We start from the raw sequence: 13497 nt of genomic DNA, 5'->3' as shown, positions 1-13497 counted from the left end.
TTCTTTCCATGAACAATACGAGACTGGAATAGAAGGGTGAACCGATAGAGGTACTCAAGGTACCCTCCATCACATGTCAGGTGCCTTGCGGAGTATGGATGTAGATGTAGATACAGTACAGACTTCAGCTTGTGCACTACAACTTTTTACTCCTAGTATTAAGTATAAATAATAATGAAAAGCATTTGGTATTGCACTGAGTATTTCTTACCATCACTTAAAGACGAGACGACTGTCGAAAAAGAGGAAGAAGTAGAAAATGAACTTCTTTTTTCTCTGAAATGTTTACATATCTGGTAGAAATCTTAGGGGCAAGGAAGAATATCTTAACTCATTTTATTCATCGGCAAAAAATAAAATTAAAATACAACTTACACATACCACCCATATTCACCATTACAGGGACATAGTAAATAAAAATCATGTGTATTTCTTGAAAAATTGTTTGTAAACACGTATGTGTTGAAAATAGTTATCAACCACTTTTCTTAATGTATATGTTGTATTTCACTGTTACATGTCTCTTTCAGGGTAGAGAATTACAAGAGAACTTGCATCACACAAATGTGATGACATATCCTTATTCTGTTACTGTAACTTAAATGGCAACTTTAATGAAACAAAAGAAGAGATTCAAGCACTAATGAGAGACTTTAATAATTTTTTTACATGTGTACCAGTATACACATACATAATAATTCTACAAAGAACAGTTTCATAAACAAATTCAAATATAAAGAAGAAAATGGTATTTTTAAAAATCTTTACATCTTGCATCTAACTTCGTTTTCCTTGACGTCTTGATTCAATAACAAAAAGAGTTCCTTAACAGTGAGAGATAAGATTAGTTCATAGCACTTATTGTCAACTTCGTACAACCTTGACTGTGATTTTTTTAATGAGACATACACTTTACTGGGAGATGAAGAAGCTTGCACAGGATAGAGTAGCATGGAGAGCTGCATCAAACCAGTCTCAGGACTGAAGACCACAACAACAACACTTTATATATAATATTGGAGAAGGAGACCCATACGATATCTTTCCTACTTGGCCATGAAAGGAATTGTGATTCAGCAGGAGATACACAGCTAATCTTAAAATCTTTAAATTCATGTTATACCTGTGAAATTTGTCATATGTACCATTTTTTGTCATATTAGAAAGTCTCCATTTGCATATGTTGAAAGTCTCTTCATTAGAAAGATGTTAGTAGTTGTGACCAGAAATGCGTGATGCAGTTGTGTTCCTGGAACTATTGCCACTGTACTGTACCTGTGTTCCAAGAAACCTTGATACAAATTGAGCTCTTGCGAAGAAGTGAAGAACATATTATAGCCCTGTATTTTTCCAGTGTAATGCAGCTCCCCACTCAGAAATGTAGACTTCAACTCACAGTGAACAGATTCAAGTCTTATCACTCCCTCCACCTTCATGGAGCATTTGCAGAGCAGCACCTATTGTTGGTGTCACAGATCATGTGGTACGTGTAGCAAGCAAAATTAAAGACATTAGTGGTGTAATTATAATAATAATAATAATAATTTTATTGTCGTTCAGCTGATTACAGCAATAGACAAAGTCAAGAGCATATATTTCTACATAAACTACTATATCGAAGTGAATTGGTTTACATAAAATAGGTACACGTTAGAATACAGTATTTTCATCTTCAAAGAATTCGTCAATGGAGTAAAACGGATTGTTCACTAGTAGCTTGTATAATTTAGCTTTAAAGATATTTACAGGCAGTTCTTTAAAGTCAGCACTTAGTCTATTGAACATCCTTAGTCCAAGAACTAGGTAAGAGTTATGCGATTTTGATAATCTATGATATGGTACGTCTACAGATGTTCTGTTTCTAGTATTATGGCTATGAATATCACTTCTCAACACAAAATTAGACACATTGTTTCTAATGTACATTAAAACATTGTAGATGAATATGTTTACTACTGTAAGACACTGCAATTTAATAAACAGAGGTTTACAATGTTCTGTTTTATCGGAATCCGTTATTATTCTTATTACTTTCTTCTGTAAAAGTAAAATGTCATTTACATGACAGCTACTACCCCACAGTAAAATTCCATAAGAGATGATGCTGTGGAAGAAGGCAAAATATGCTGATCTCACATAGTCATTGGGAACATGTCTTTTTAAATTTCTAATTAGATAAATCACTCTTGAAAGCCTAGCCAATATATTTTTAATGTGTGGTTCCCACGTCAATTTATTGTCAATAGTAACACCTAAAAATTTAACTGTTTCTGATTCCTGGTAGTTAGGAATCTCTCTGAGGCTAAAGTAAAGTGTCTGGGTTTTGTTTTCATTTAGCAAGAAGCCATTAGCTTTGAACAATAATGAGGACTGAGCAAGGGTATTTTCGGTCAGTGTTTTCAGTGTACCTAGATCAGAGCTTTTATGTAGAAAAGTTGTGTCATCAGCATACAATATTGTATGAGATTTTATGAATAAGGGCAGGTCATTAATCATTAGTATAAACAGTAAAGGTCCAAGCACCGACCCTTGAGGCACTCCGTACCTAACATTAACCAAATCTGATTTCTCCCTACCAATGCACACAACTTGTTGACGGTTCTCTAGAAAAGACCTGAACATATTTATACTGTTGTCATCAAAACCATAGTAAACTAGCTTATTCAGCACAGTGTCATGCTCTACACAGTCAAAGGCTCTGCTCAGGTCACAAAATGTAGCCTGGGCATAGTCCCTAGCCTCGAACACATCTAGGACTAATTTTACGAGGGAGTCCATTGCATCTGTTGTGGATTTACCTTTCCTAAATCCAAACTGTTTATCACTAATTATATTTAGTTTACCCAAGTAGGCACTAACTTGCTCATACATAATCGTTTCTAAAATTTTTGAAAAACTGGGGTCATGGATATAGGTCTGTAGCTAGCGGGACAGTTCTTTTCCCCTTTTTTGTATATGGGCACAACTCTAGAAATTTTTAGTATGTCGGGGAACTTACTTTCAACTAGGCATTTGTTAACACAAAAGGTTAAAGGATAAATCACACAATCAATAACATCTTTCAACAAATTACATGACATATCATAGTAATCAACACTAACTGAAGGTTTGAAATTTTTCACTATTTTTAGGATATTATTTGGGCTCACTTCTGTGAAAGTGAAGGTGCTTGGGGGAAGCTTTTCAAAGCAGCTGTCCATAATACTAAGTGCATTTTCAGGTGGTTTGATTATTGAACTACTAATTTCTTCAATGGACTGAATGCAATATTTATTAAATTCTTCTGGGGTAATGGCAATTTCCTCTTTGGGTTTAGTGTGTGCAATGGAGTTTATTACACTCCAGGCCTTCTTGCATTTATTGTTAAATTTTTCAATGTTTACTATGTTATGCAGTTTCTTTGCTTCATTTATTGCCTTCCGGTACTTGCATTTAGCTTTAGCATACAGGTCTTTATACAGTTCTGATTTACTGGTTTTGTACAGACTAGAATACAGCATAACAGTATTTTTCAGTTGCCCTAACTGTGGAGTATACCATTCCTTCGTTTTCCTTTTCTTGTAATTACTACTAATATTCACTGTACATTTTTTCAGAGGGATGCTATTTTCAAATACATTTAAAAAGATGGAGAAAAACTTTGCGAATACAATATCAGCTGAACAATGTTGAAGCCTAATAAAACATATTTCCCAACTGAATGTCCAACTGTTTCTCCAGAAAGCAGGAATGGTTTAAAGATGTTACCTGAAATAGTGAAACTAGACTTACCATCATATGGAGTGGTTCTTGACCCCCTGGGGTAAATTTCACCCTTTTCTTTCCATTTCTGGATAAACTTATATATCGTCTTGAAAATAAAAATTGATTTCAGTTGGCAAACTTTAAAATAAAATTTAAAAAATATTATAGTTAAAAAAAAATTTAAAGCAAGCTTATAAATTCAATTTGGGAAACACTTTCCTGGCCCTTAAGAAATGGATAATCCCATCATCATCAAGTTCTTATATGTTCAAATTCCCACATTTTAATGGAGTTGTCTGACCTTGTTAACAGTACATACAATTTTAACAATTAAAAATTCATATTTCTTTTAAAAAAGGTTAACATTGATCCCTAACTTTTTTCCCTTGTTGGGGAGGGGGGGCTAACATTGACCCCGTGAACATTATCACCAAATTTCCATTAATCCACATGTATTTGCCTAAATATGATATAAAATAAGTGTCATTTATGATCATTGTTTACAAATTGAGATTGGGGCTACAGTGAATTTAAATTCATAGTTAATCTTGGACAGTCTCTGTTGTTTTAAGTATTCTGTTTATTGCATAAGTTTTAGATTGAGAAGCATGTTTTGTTGTAACTATAAAGAATGGACACAATAGGCTGTAACTATATTAGAGTGTGAAGCCAAACAATAAAGTGACAGTTTGAATTGATAAACTAAAGCCATAACTAAGTTAAAAATTGAACTGCAATGCCTAGAACTTACCAAAGGTCTCCAGCTGCAAGACAATACGTAGATGTGATACGAAAACATTGGAAGAAGTTATATTGTTTATTTATTTAGGTACTCTCTAAACTCCAGGGTGAGCAGGACATGGAAGAGAAAAAAAAAGATGTAGCTGAATCTCTGTTTTCTTGTTTAAAGTCTCCACTTGAAAACAAAAAACCCAGTAGTCCTTTCCAATACAAAAAGAAAGAGAATGGACGTGAGCCTTGGTAAAGCTGTTTCAGTTGTTCATGCATTGAACATTGGTCCAAAATCATTCAAAAAGTCATTAAATAAAACTATGTGTGCACTATATAAAGTGTTCAAATTGTCTACAGCTGCAAATGGTACAAGCTATCCTCAGGCTACTTGTTCCAAGTCATCCACAGCTAATGAAGGGTGTTTATTCATGGAAATATGTGTTACACCAATACATAGCTTATCAACATTTTACAAAACGTCTTGCCGTATCTCCCACAGGGTGATGCTTGATAAGCAATGGTAAGTCACAGGTAAGGGGGGGGGGGGTTATACAACCACAGCAGAGATATTTAATAACAAAGGGAAAACTCTTCACAATAAAAATAATACAACTTCTCAGGCATTAAAAGGCAGATGCCTGGAACACACAGTAAATAAATATAGTGGGGCAAGAATACTATGTCACTGATAATCCCTAATGATGAGGTTGAGCGTTCGACATAGTTGGCCAACAGATATGTCTTCGGATATCGCAGGGGAATCGTAGGTCCCACTGTGGTGGATTCCGACTGGGTTGTGACTGATTGGCTGCTAAGATCTGGCACATGAATTGGCCCAGAGCTTAGGTGGAGCACATAGGCGACATGTTTGCTTGCACCACCCTATATAGCTTAAGTGCGGAGGAATTCGTGCTGATCCAGTTCTGCGCAGATGATATGGTAGAGGAAATAGGTCCCTCACGTGGAGAACCTCTGGTTGTGCTTGTCCTGCCGTCTGTTGTCCTTGTTGTGATTGACTCAGTCTGTTTTGGTTGGCAGGAGAGCCAACACCGTGTTACTAGAGGAGGCCGAAAGGCACGCGTTTTAGCTCATGCAGGCTGGCGTGAGGTCTGGAACAGGACAAGGAAATTAGAATTTAGAAAAACGGACGTAGCTGGTGGAATACTTAACTTTAATCCGTTAATGAAGAACGTCGGCCTTGACGGTACATGAATCAATATCAATAGTAACTGATAATGGCGCCTTGCTAGGTTGTAGCAAATGACGTAGCTGAAGGCTAAGCTAAACTATCGTCTCGGCAAATGAGAGTGTATTTTGTCAGTGAACCATCGCTAGCAAAGTCGGTTATACAACTGGGGCGAGTGCTAGGAAGTCTCTCTAGACCTACTAACGGACCGCGGCCGATTTAAAGGCTGCCACCTAGCAAGTGTGGTGTCTGGTGGTGACACCACACAGTCTGGGGATGTAACGCCTTGTCATTTGCAACCCCATGATGCTTCAGTGTCTGAGGGGTTGCCAATGTCTTTAGGCGAACTTTGCATACATGGCACATTCAGTTTTTAGTGGGGAGTATTGACAACCGTTTACAGGGGCCGTATACATACTGCTCTACACTAACACGCATCCCAGGACCATTTTGCACATGATTAGCATAAAACAAATTTGAGTCTGGGTCAGTGTAACCCCACATAACAGGGTTGTTCTTTTTTACTAACCTATGAGAAAGAGAAAATACATGGTGCTCTATGGATATTTGCAAGTGATTCTAGGTCTTCATGTAGATTGTTCTTCTGGTACTGATACTATGTATTGAGCTATTGGTTGGAAATGTAGATATATTACTTGCAACAAATTTCATTAAGGAAGAAATATACTGAGAAGCAATGCTTAGAATACAAAGTTCCTTGAACAGGTTTCTGCTTGATGTTCTCGAATTTATGCCGCAAATGATTCTTGTTACAAGCTTTTGCATTATATGACAGAATAGAACGAAAGTAAGAAAAGTATGGAAGTTTTTTTTGTTATATATATCCTACATCTCACAACACTCTTACTGAAAATACAGAATTTTTTAGGTGCTTCAGCAATTCTGTGGTATGCTTTTCCCAACTGAATCTATTATCGAGTTGTAATCCCAGAAAATTAACGCTTTCAACTGTCAACCTCTTCGATGTGCATACCACACAGTCACAGAAAATGCCCGTAGTTGCTAATTTATTATCTAATGAATTAAGTACATTTTCAGTGTAAGTGTAAACAGTTTTCTCTCGGTCAGAACCCTTAAGAAACCCAAACTGTGACTTGGGCAATATATTATTTGCAGTCAGATGCTTGAACACAACTTTTCCAAATATTTTTGAAAAAGCCAGAAAAAGTTAAATCACTCAATAATTTGATGGTATCTCTTTAATCCCCTTCTTGTAGAGGGGCTTAACTTCAGCATATTTTAGCCAGTCTGGAAATGTTCCACTGATAAGAGATTGATTACACAAATATCAAACAGTGGAAAATCCAAGATGGAATGTAACAATATTATGAAAGGAAAGTTGCTACTCACCATATATCGGAGATGCAGATAGGTACAACAAAAAGACTGTCACAAATAAATAAAGCTTTCGGCCATTAAGCCCTTTGTCAACAATAGACGTGCACCCGCGCCTACACACACACAACCGCAGTTTCGGGCAACTGAAACCACACTGCTGGTGTGTGAATGTGAAAGTCATTTTCAGCCTGTCTCTGAACATCTTTAGTTTCTGCCCTCCCTACCCCCCCCCCCCCCCCAAAAAAAAAAAAAAAACTGCTGTTCTGTCACTTGTAACAACTGGTACTTTACCACTTATGATAGTGCCCCCTTTAAGTTATTTGCTATTAGCCCAGACAGTTTTCCCTTCCCTTTCCGGCTGAGGTGAAGGCCATGCCTAGTATAGTCCCACCTACTGATGGAGTCAACAGGAGCCACACTGATATGAGACCCTGTAACTGATCCAAGCAGCCTTTCCACCTCTACATTAACTCTCCTAACAGAAAAGTTTAAATGAGGCTGATCATTGCGCCTCATGACAGACACAAGCCAACACCAATACGTCTCATGGCTGACGCTGTCTTTACCAGGTCACTCTAAATTGAATAATTAGGGTTCCTGTCTATGTTGTTGCCTGCCCCACCCACCATTGCCACGGTGTCTTTCTTTGGGTGAAGTCTATGCAAAGTGAACCTACATCCTCTACCACCTGACCCAGATTTGCACTAGGTTTAAAAAAACAACTTGTGACTTGGTAACCTGACCCTAGTTCATCCTGCAACAGTTGGTCAACACTACTACCATGTGAACTACCAAGCAACAAAAATTTCTTCTTCTTCTGACTTCTTACTTTTCAAACATTTTTTTGAAAGTTTGTTGTGTCATGTTTACTCCTGTGACTGCTTGTGGATCATCGGTTTCCAACTGTGACAACAGATCAAATCTATTTTCCACATTCATAATAATAATGCCTGAGGAAGTCCTATTCCTACTTCTTCTATAACTTATCACTTCCCACCTCTCTTTCCCCTTCACATTTCATCAGCTTGGTGTCTATGACGTGTGAATAGCTGGTCACACGAGTAGACTTCCATTACAGGCCAAAACTGCAGGCCATTTCTGTGGGTATCTCCAATGGATCGGGTGTGCCGATCTGAAGCCTATCGTTTCCCACTGAAGTACAGGCCCTGCCCATCGGATCTTGCCTCACAGGTCTGCCTGCAGACTAGGTCTGTTTGTGTGTGGCGTAAGGCGGTAGATTTTTGTGGTTTATCCATGGACCCAGGACTCCTCTGCACGCCAGAGACCATGGGCGATGGATTTTAGGAATTGCGACTGTCTCACTGCAAGTACATTGTGGCGTTTTATAGAGATTTTATTTATTCTAGTACATTTTGGCACTTTGAAAGTAGTTTTTATATTAGAAAGTATGCGCGGTAAGAAGAAGAAAATTGTGGCAGTCACAGGTAGTCTGTATGCTATGTACTTACATATTTTTTGAAAGAAAAACCTCAAAATAGGCTAGCTGTAAAATAAGACATAACACAACGGGTAATACCCGACAATAACAAACATAGTAGAACCAACATTTTATTCAGTAATTAAAACTTCCGGGCTAAGAGGCCGTGGTCCAATAGTAGAAATACTTCTCCCTGACGTTTTAATTACTGAAGACGCTGGCCGTGAAAGCCTACACGCTATGATTCAACATTTTATTGGTGGTCACCTATAATGTTCATTCACACAACTATTCCCTGCCTTATACACTTCTTTTCAAGAGGCCAATTTTTTTTCTGAGGTTGTTTCCGAAATCAGTGAGGGTATTTTAAATCCGAATTGTGACTCCAATGAGAAACGTATTTTTGTCACCAAATGTGTTTTGTTTTATTGAAATAAAATAACATCAGTGATCTTAATGAAACACATATACCATCTGGCTTGCTTTCTCCATCTAAAAACAGTTCATTACAACAACCAAAAAATGTGGATTTTAGTACTTAAGATTTTTGCTCACACATGTACAAATAAAGAAGCTCTTAAATTTTTTTGTCAATTTATGTCTTTACTTACCCTTGAGATCTCAAAATTTGTCAGGAAAAAAATGATAAAACTTGTCTAGAAATCAGGGAAATATCAGGGAATTTCACTTGGGGGAAACTCTTTCTGTAAGATTGGTTTAATTTTCTGCAACTCTAGTGGGGAAGTTAGTACTGTAACAGAAACTTGGCAATAATGCCATTACCACTTGCATCAGTTGTAAGAAAATGCACGTTATACATGCTAAATTGTAATGTATAATATTAATCAGAAGCCCTTATCCAAGAAAAATGACTGATAATGTAAATGTATTTTAAATCTTGTTTGTAGCTTACTCTTTTGTCCCATATAATGTTAGTATGTCTGTGTTTATGATTTGATGACATAAAAAATTAACTTTAATAATATATTTACAGTAGGACTTACTATTCACCAAAGACAAGAAACGCCACCACATTTACATGGGAACGCCTGTCCAGTTTGTAAACAGAGTAACTAAGCCTCACAAAACATTAACTTGAAAAGTTGATTCAGATATACCCATTATTATTTGGCTCTTCTAAGAGAAATGTTCGTTAATTACAATGTGTGTGTGTGTGGGGGGGGGGGGGTTCAGTAATGAAATGAGCAGCTTACTCATTGCTACTTCAAAATACATTCGTTTTGGTGACCACAAGACACAGTCATAACACCAAATTTAAGTGAAATACCGTTGGATGCAACCTCAAGCATGTACATAGCAATTATTTAGCTAGTCATATTGGCAGGATAATCAAGTTTGACAGAAAACAAATCTCCCAGCAATGAAGCTTCGCAACAACAAAATGAGGAATTGACGCACAAGGCGAGTGTGATCAAAAACGTTTACATAAATCGCAAATGTAATTCGAATGAATTTAACCCTTTCGAGATGCGAAAAATGAAAAAAATGTTGAGTATTATGTCTAGCCATATGCTGTTAATAACGGGTATTTGTAAAATATGCCCACGCACGAATATAACTCAGTAAATAGTAATCAGACTAATTTAGTTACGCTCTTGATGTAAAACTTTAGAAACATAACCTCCACACTGTAAACACGCAGACATGCCTGTGAAGTGTGGACCTTGCCCCACTGACAAACGGGTGGTATTTCGGAAGTCGCTCACTAACGAGCCATCTAACGTGGCGCGCTGAACTACGGAGAACGCCGCTGCATTTGTGTAAGCATCCATGAGAACATTTTCTGCGTATGATACGGAATACAGCTTAAGGATGCTGTTAAAAAGCATGGATTGTGCATCTTCAGTTAAGGTAAAACGAGTTTTTGCGCCAACTTGACTCTTGAATCAGTAGCGTTGATTGTTCTCGAAAGTGGTGTACTCCCGCGGTGTTCATAAGTATCAGAGAAGGGTCGTAGGTGGTTAAGATCATACTTCACAGGATCATTTCTGTAGTATGTCTTCAACTCTCTCTAGTTCAATACTGGAGTAGACGCAACCACGATGATGAGTGGTAGCGCCTTCCCTGAGCGTGAGGCATGCAGAATGGGATTCGTAGGATCTCATCTGCAATCGATGATCGTTCACCAAGCCTTACGGGGCGTGGGAAGGGAATGGCGCTTTCCGAGTGGTTTTATTTTATTAATAATGAAGCACAGTTCTCGATATGTTATACTTGAAGTGATGATGGTCCGGTTTTGTTGGGATGCTATCTAACGTAGATAGAAGTATACTCAAGGCAACACGGCGGAGCTGCGCTAGACTTTCTTCTTGGTTAAGGTGAAGGGTTAAACAATTTCAGATGGGTTGAATAACGACCGCAGGAAAAAATATCGAGTTAGATTATCACTATCCTTCGTTAATATGAATAGCCAAGGGACTAAGTGTTCTGATTATCCAAATATTTCTTTATTGATTCGCGGGGGTATCAACAAATAATTTTTAAGCGAGGTTTGTTAACAGCGTATAGCAAATAATCCCCATCGACTTTATTGTTGTACTGGTTCATAGTAATGCCCAGTGGACAAACTTAGGTCTGCCATCACTTAAATGGCCGACCCCAAATAAAGATTTCTAAAACCGAGAACCCAAAATACAGACATGCGCAGGATACCTAAGCATAATATAGAAGGATAGGACATGTGGTCGGGCTGTGGCCTTGATGAGGGGACCATCGCATTTGCCTGAAGTGATCTAGGAAATCTCAAAACAGAAAGCCGATGAATGTGCCTATGACGTTTTAGTTGATTGACAGTGATTTATTTATAGCAGAACTCCTAAAGGCGACAGGTTTATTTAGAAAAAAAAAAAAAACTGATGGGTACTTCATATTCGGAAATTGTTGAATTTGGATGATATGCTTGTTTCGACATACGTAATATAGATACGATACCTGCAGGTCATATGACCGTTAAACTTACTCAGTATTTCATTACAGTGTATCTCGATCTTTTTATACGTATAAAGCGCAGCTTGTTAATGTTAGAGATACGATACCTGCAAGTCACATGACCGTTAAATTTAAGTGATTCATTACAGTGTATCTCGATCTTTTTCTACGTATAAAGCGCTGCTTGTTAATGCAATTAGGCTTACACAGTTGTAATATTAAATGCGAATTTGCCTTTGCATGCGTAGCAACAATAGCAAATGCAGAAAAACGGACGAAATAAGGTTAAAGTGAACCCCGCACCCCTTTCTTCCTCCGTCCACTGTCGCTTTTTGTACAACGTATGAACATGATATGCATCAAAACTCTCATCGGAGACTTACTCATTATCAAATATACATATTCTGTACTTCATTGTATTAGTTTTATGACGAAAAGTGTGTTACTGGCATGTAGCAGACTGTATTTAGGCCTAATTATGTCACGAACGTAAATATTAAATACGCTACACGTAAATCAGTTATCACAACCTTTATTTGCCGTTCACATCCGTTGGCTTAGCCAAATCGCAGCTAATTAACTTTCAACAAAACCTAGTAAGCCTCGGGCTACTCTGCAGATCAGTCTGTCACACACCCTCACAAATGTGTGTTATGCTTAACTTCCAGTCGTTATTATGTAAAAAAAACAGCGATTTGCGTGTGTAATGTACCAGTCTTATTCTTCCATACATAATTTTAAGAATCCCTATTCAGTTGCATGTGTCATCACAGTGTAACTGGTATAAACATCAGAGGCAGTTTAATGTGGTTCCAGGCATCTGAAACAAACTATAAAGTTTTCGACTCACTATTTTCAGATAGCATGCTTTAATGTAGTGGAATCATACTTTTTTTTCCATATTCTTGTGAAGGAGATTGGAATACTAAAGGAAAAAAAGTCTTTCGCTTTACTGGGACCCGCTTCTTGAAAAGCTGTTGGCTTGATGTGTGCATCATACAAAGAGAGCGAGAAGACGGACTGTTTCCCCGCTCCCCGCGGAGCCACGCGCAGGATATCGCAGCTGCAAACAGTAGTTACGAGAGAGACGCCATGTTTTGTGCTGCCATCTCTTGCGTCGCAGGGAAAGTAGGGAATTGGCAGCCAGCAACACGCCGAGGCAAGAAGTGGTCCTGATTTATGAAACAGCTTTAGTTTGTAATCACACGTCTTAATATCCACATAAATTAGGATGTATTTTCCAAGACAATAATAATTAACTCTTGATTTCCGGTGAGATATGCCCGAAAATTGTATTTACTTGATGTGTTCTTGTTAAAAACGGATGCGATGGAAAGTCTTAAATACAGCAGAAGTGCCCGTGATGGTTACTCTTGTTTCCCTTCAAGACGTATAAATCTTTCGCCTTTTACTAAAGATTTCCGTGGAGGGGAACACTAAATGAGTCTATAACCAATTTTTTGTAGTGCTCGGCTTTTGCTGAGCCACTAATTTAATTCAAACGTATTGTTTCTGAAAGTTAACTATTGGTTTTTAAGAATTGCAAGGCAGTAACATTAATTTACATTATTATTTCATAACAGTTGCATGATATTAAATGACAAGGGAAATGCGCCACCACAGCCTCCTTAGTAGTAGGATGGTCCAGTGGATAGCCTGTCAAAAACTGAACACAGATCAAGCATGAAAACAGGAAGAAGGGGTACTGAACTGTGAAAGAAAAGAAACTGAATGGTCCAAGCTCAAGATGTGCATCATGGAATGGATTTCAGTAGTCACGGCATCGTGGTTGTGTGGTCACGTTGTTGGAGTTCAAAGGGGGACCTGTGTTCAAATCACCCATTTGCCGCCTTTTTTTTTTCCAAAATTACGAGCTCCCGTCCGGTCATTGACGTGGCTGTTCGCTGTATTCAATTTTGTGTCTGCGTCGTGGTGTAATGTCCATTTGCAACAGCGACGTTAAGTTTAAACTCTCGAATTCCTTTGTTGTAACATAGTTCACACCCGTTTACTTGTTTTCATTTCTGTGAGAGGCCTATACGGCATCAGGTCTGTTCTCACTATTCAGCACATTTACTTGCTTGGTAAT

At 37.9% G+C, this 13497-nt stretch overlaps 2 non-coding genes across 2 annotated transcripts; both read left to right on the top strand.

Annotated features, from left to right (window-relative positions):
• Nucleotides 1–10443: 10443 nt before the first annotated feature.
• LOC126254361 (small nucleolar RNA U3) lies at nt 10444–10651 on the top strand. Its single transcript, XR_007546060.1, has one exon. It is a non-coding gene; the product is annotated as a small nucleolar RNA U3 (small nucleolar RNA).
• Nucleotides 10652–12775: 2124 nt separating this feature from the next.
• On the top strand, nt 12776–12894 carry LOC126254580 (U5 spliceosomal RNA). Its single transcript, XR_007546246.1, has one exon. It is a non-coding gene; the product is annotated as a U5 spliceosomal RNA (small nuclear RNA).
• The last annotated feature ends 603 nt before the right edge of the window (nt 12895–13497 follow it).

Source organism: Schistocerca nitens, chromosome 4 (genome assembly GCF_023898315.1).
Source record: "Schistocerca nitens isolate TAMUIC-IGC-003100 chromosome 4, iqSchNite1.1, whole genome shotgun sequence".
NCBI lineage: Eukaryota > Metazoa > Arthropoda > Insecta > Orthoptera > Acrididae > Schistocerca > Schistocerca nitens.
This window is presented reverse-complemented; position numbering and strand designations above follow the sequence as displayed.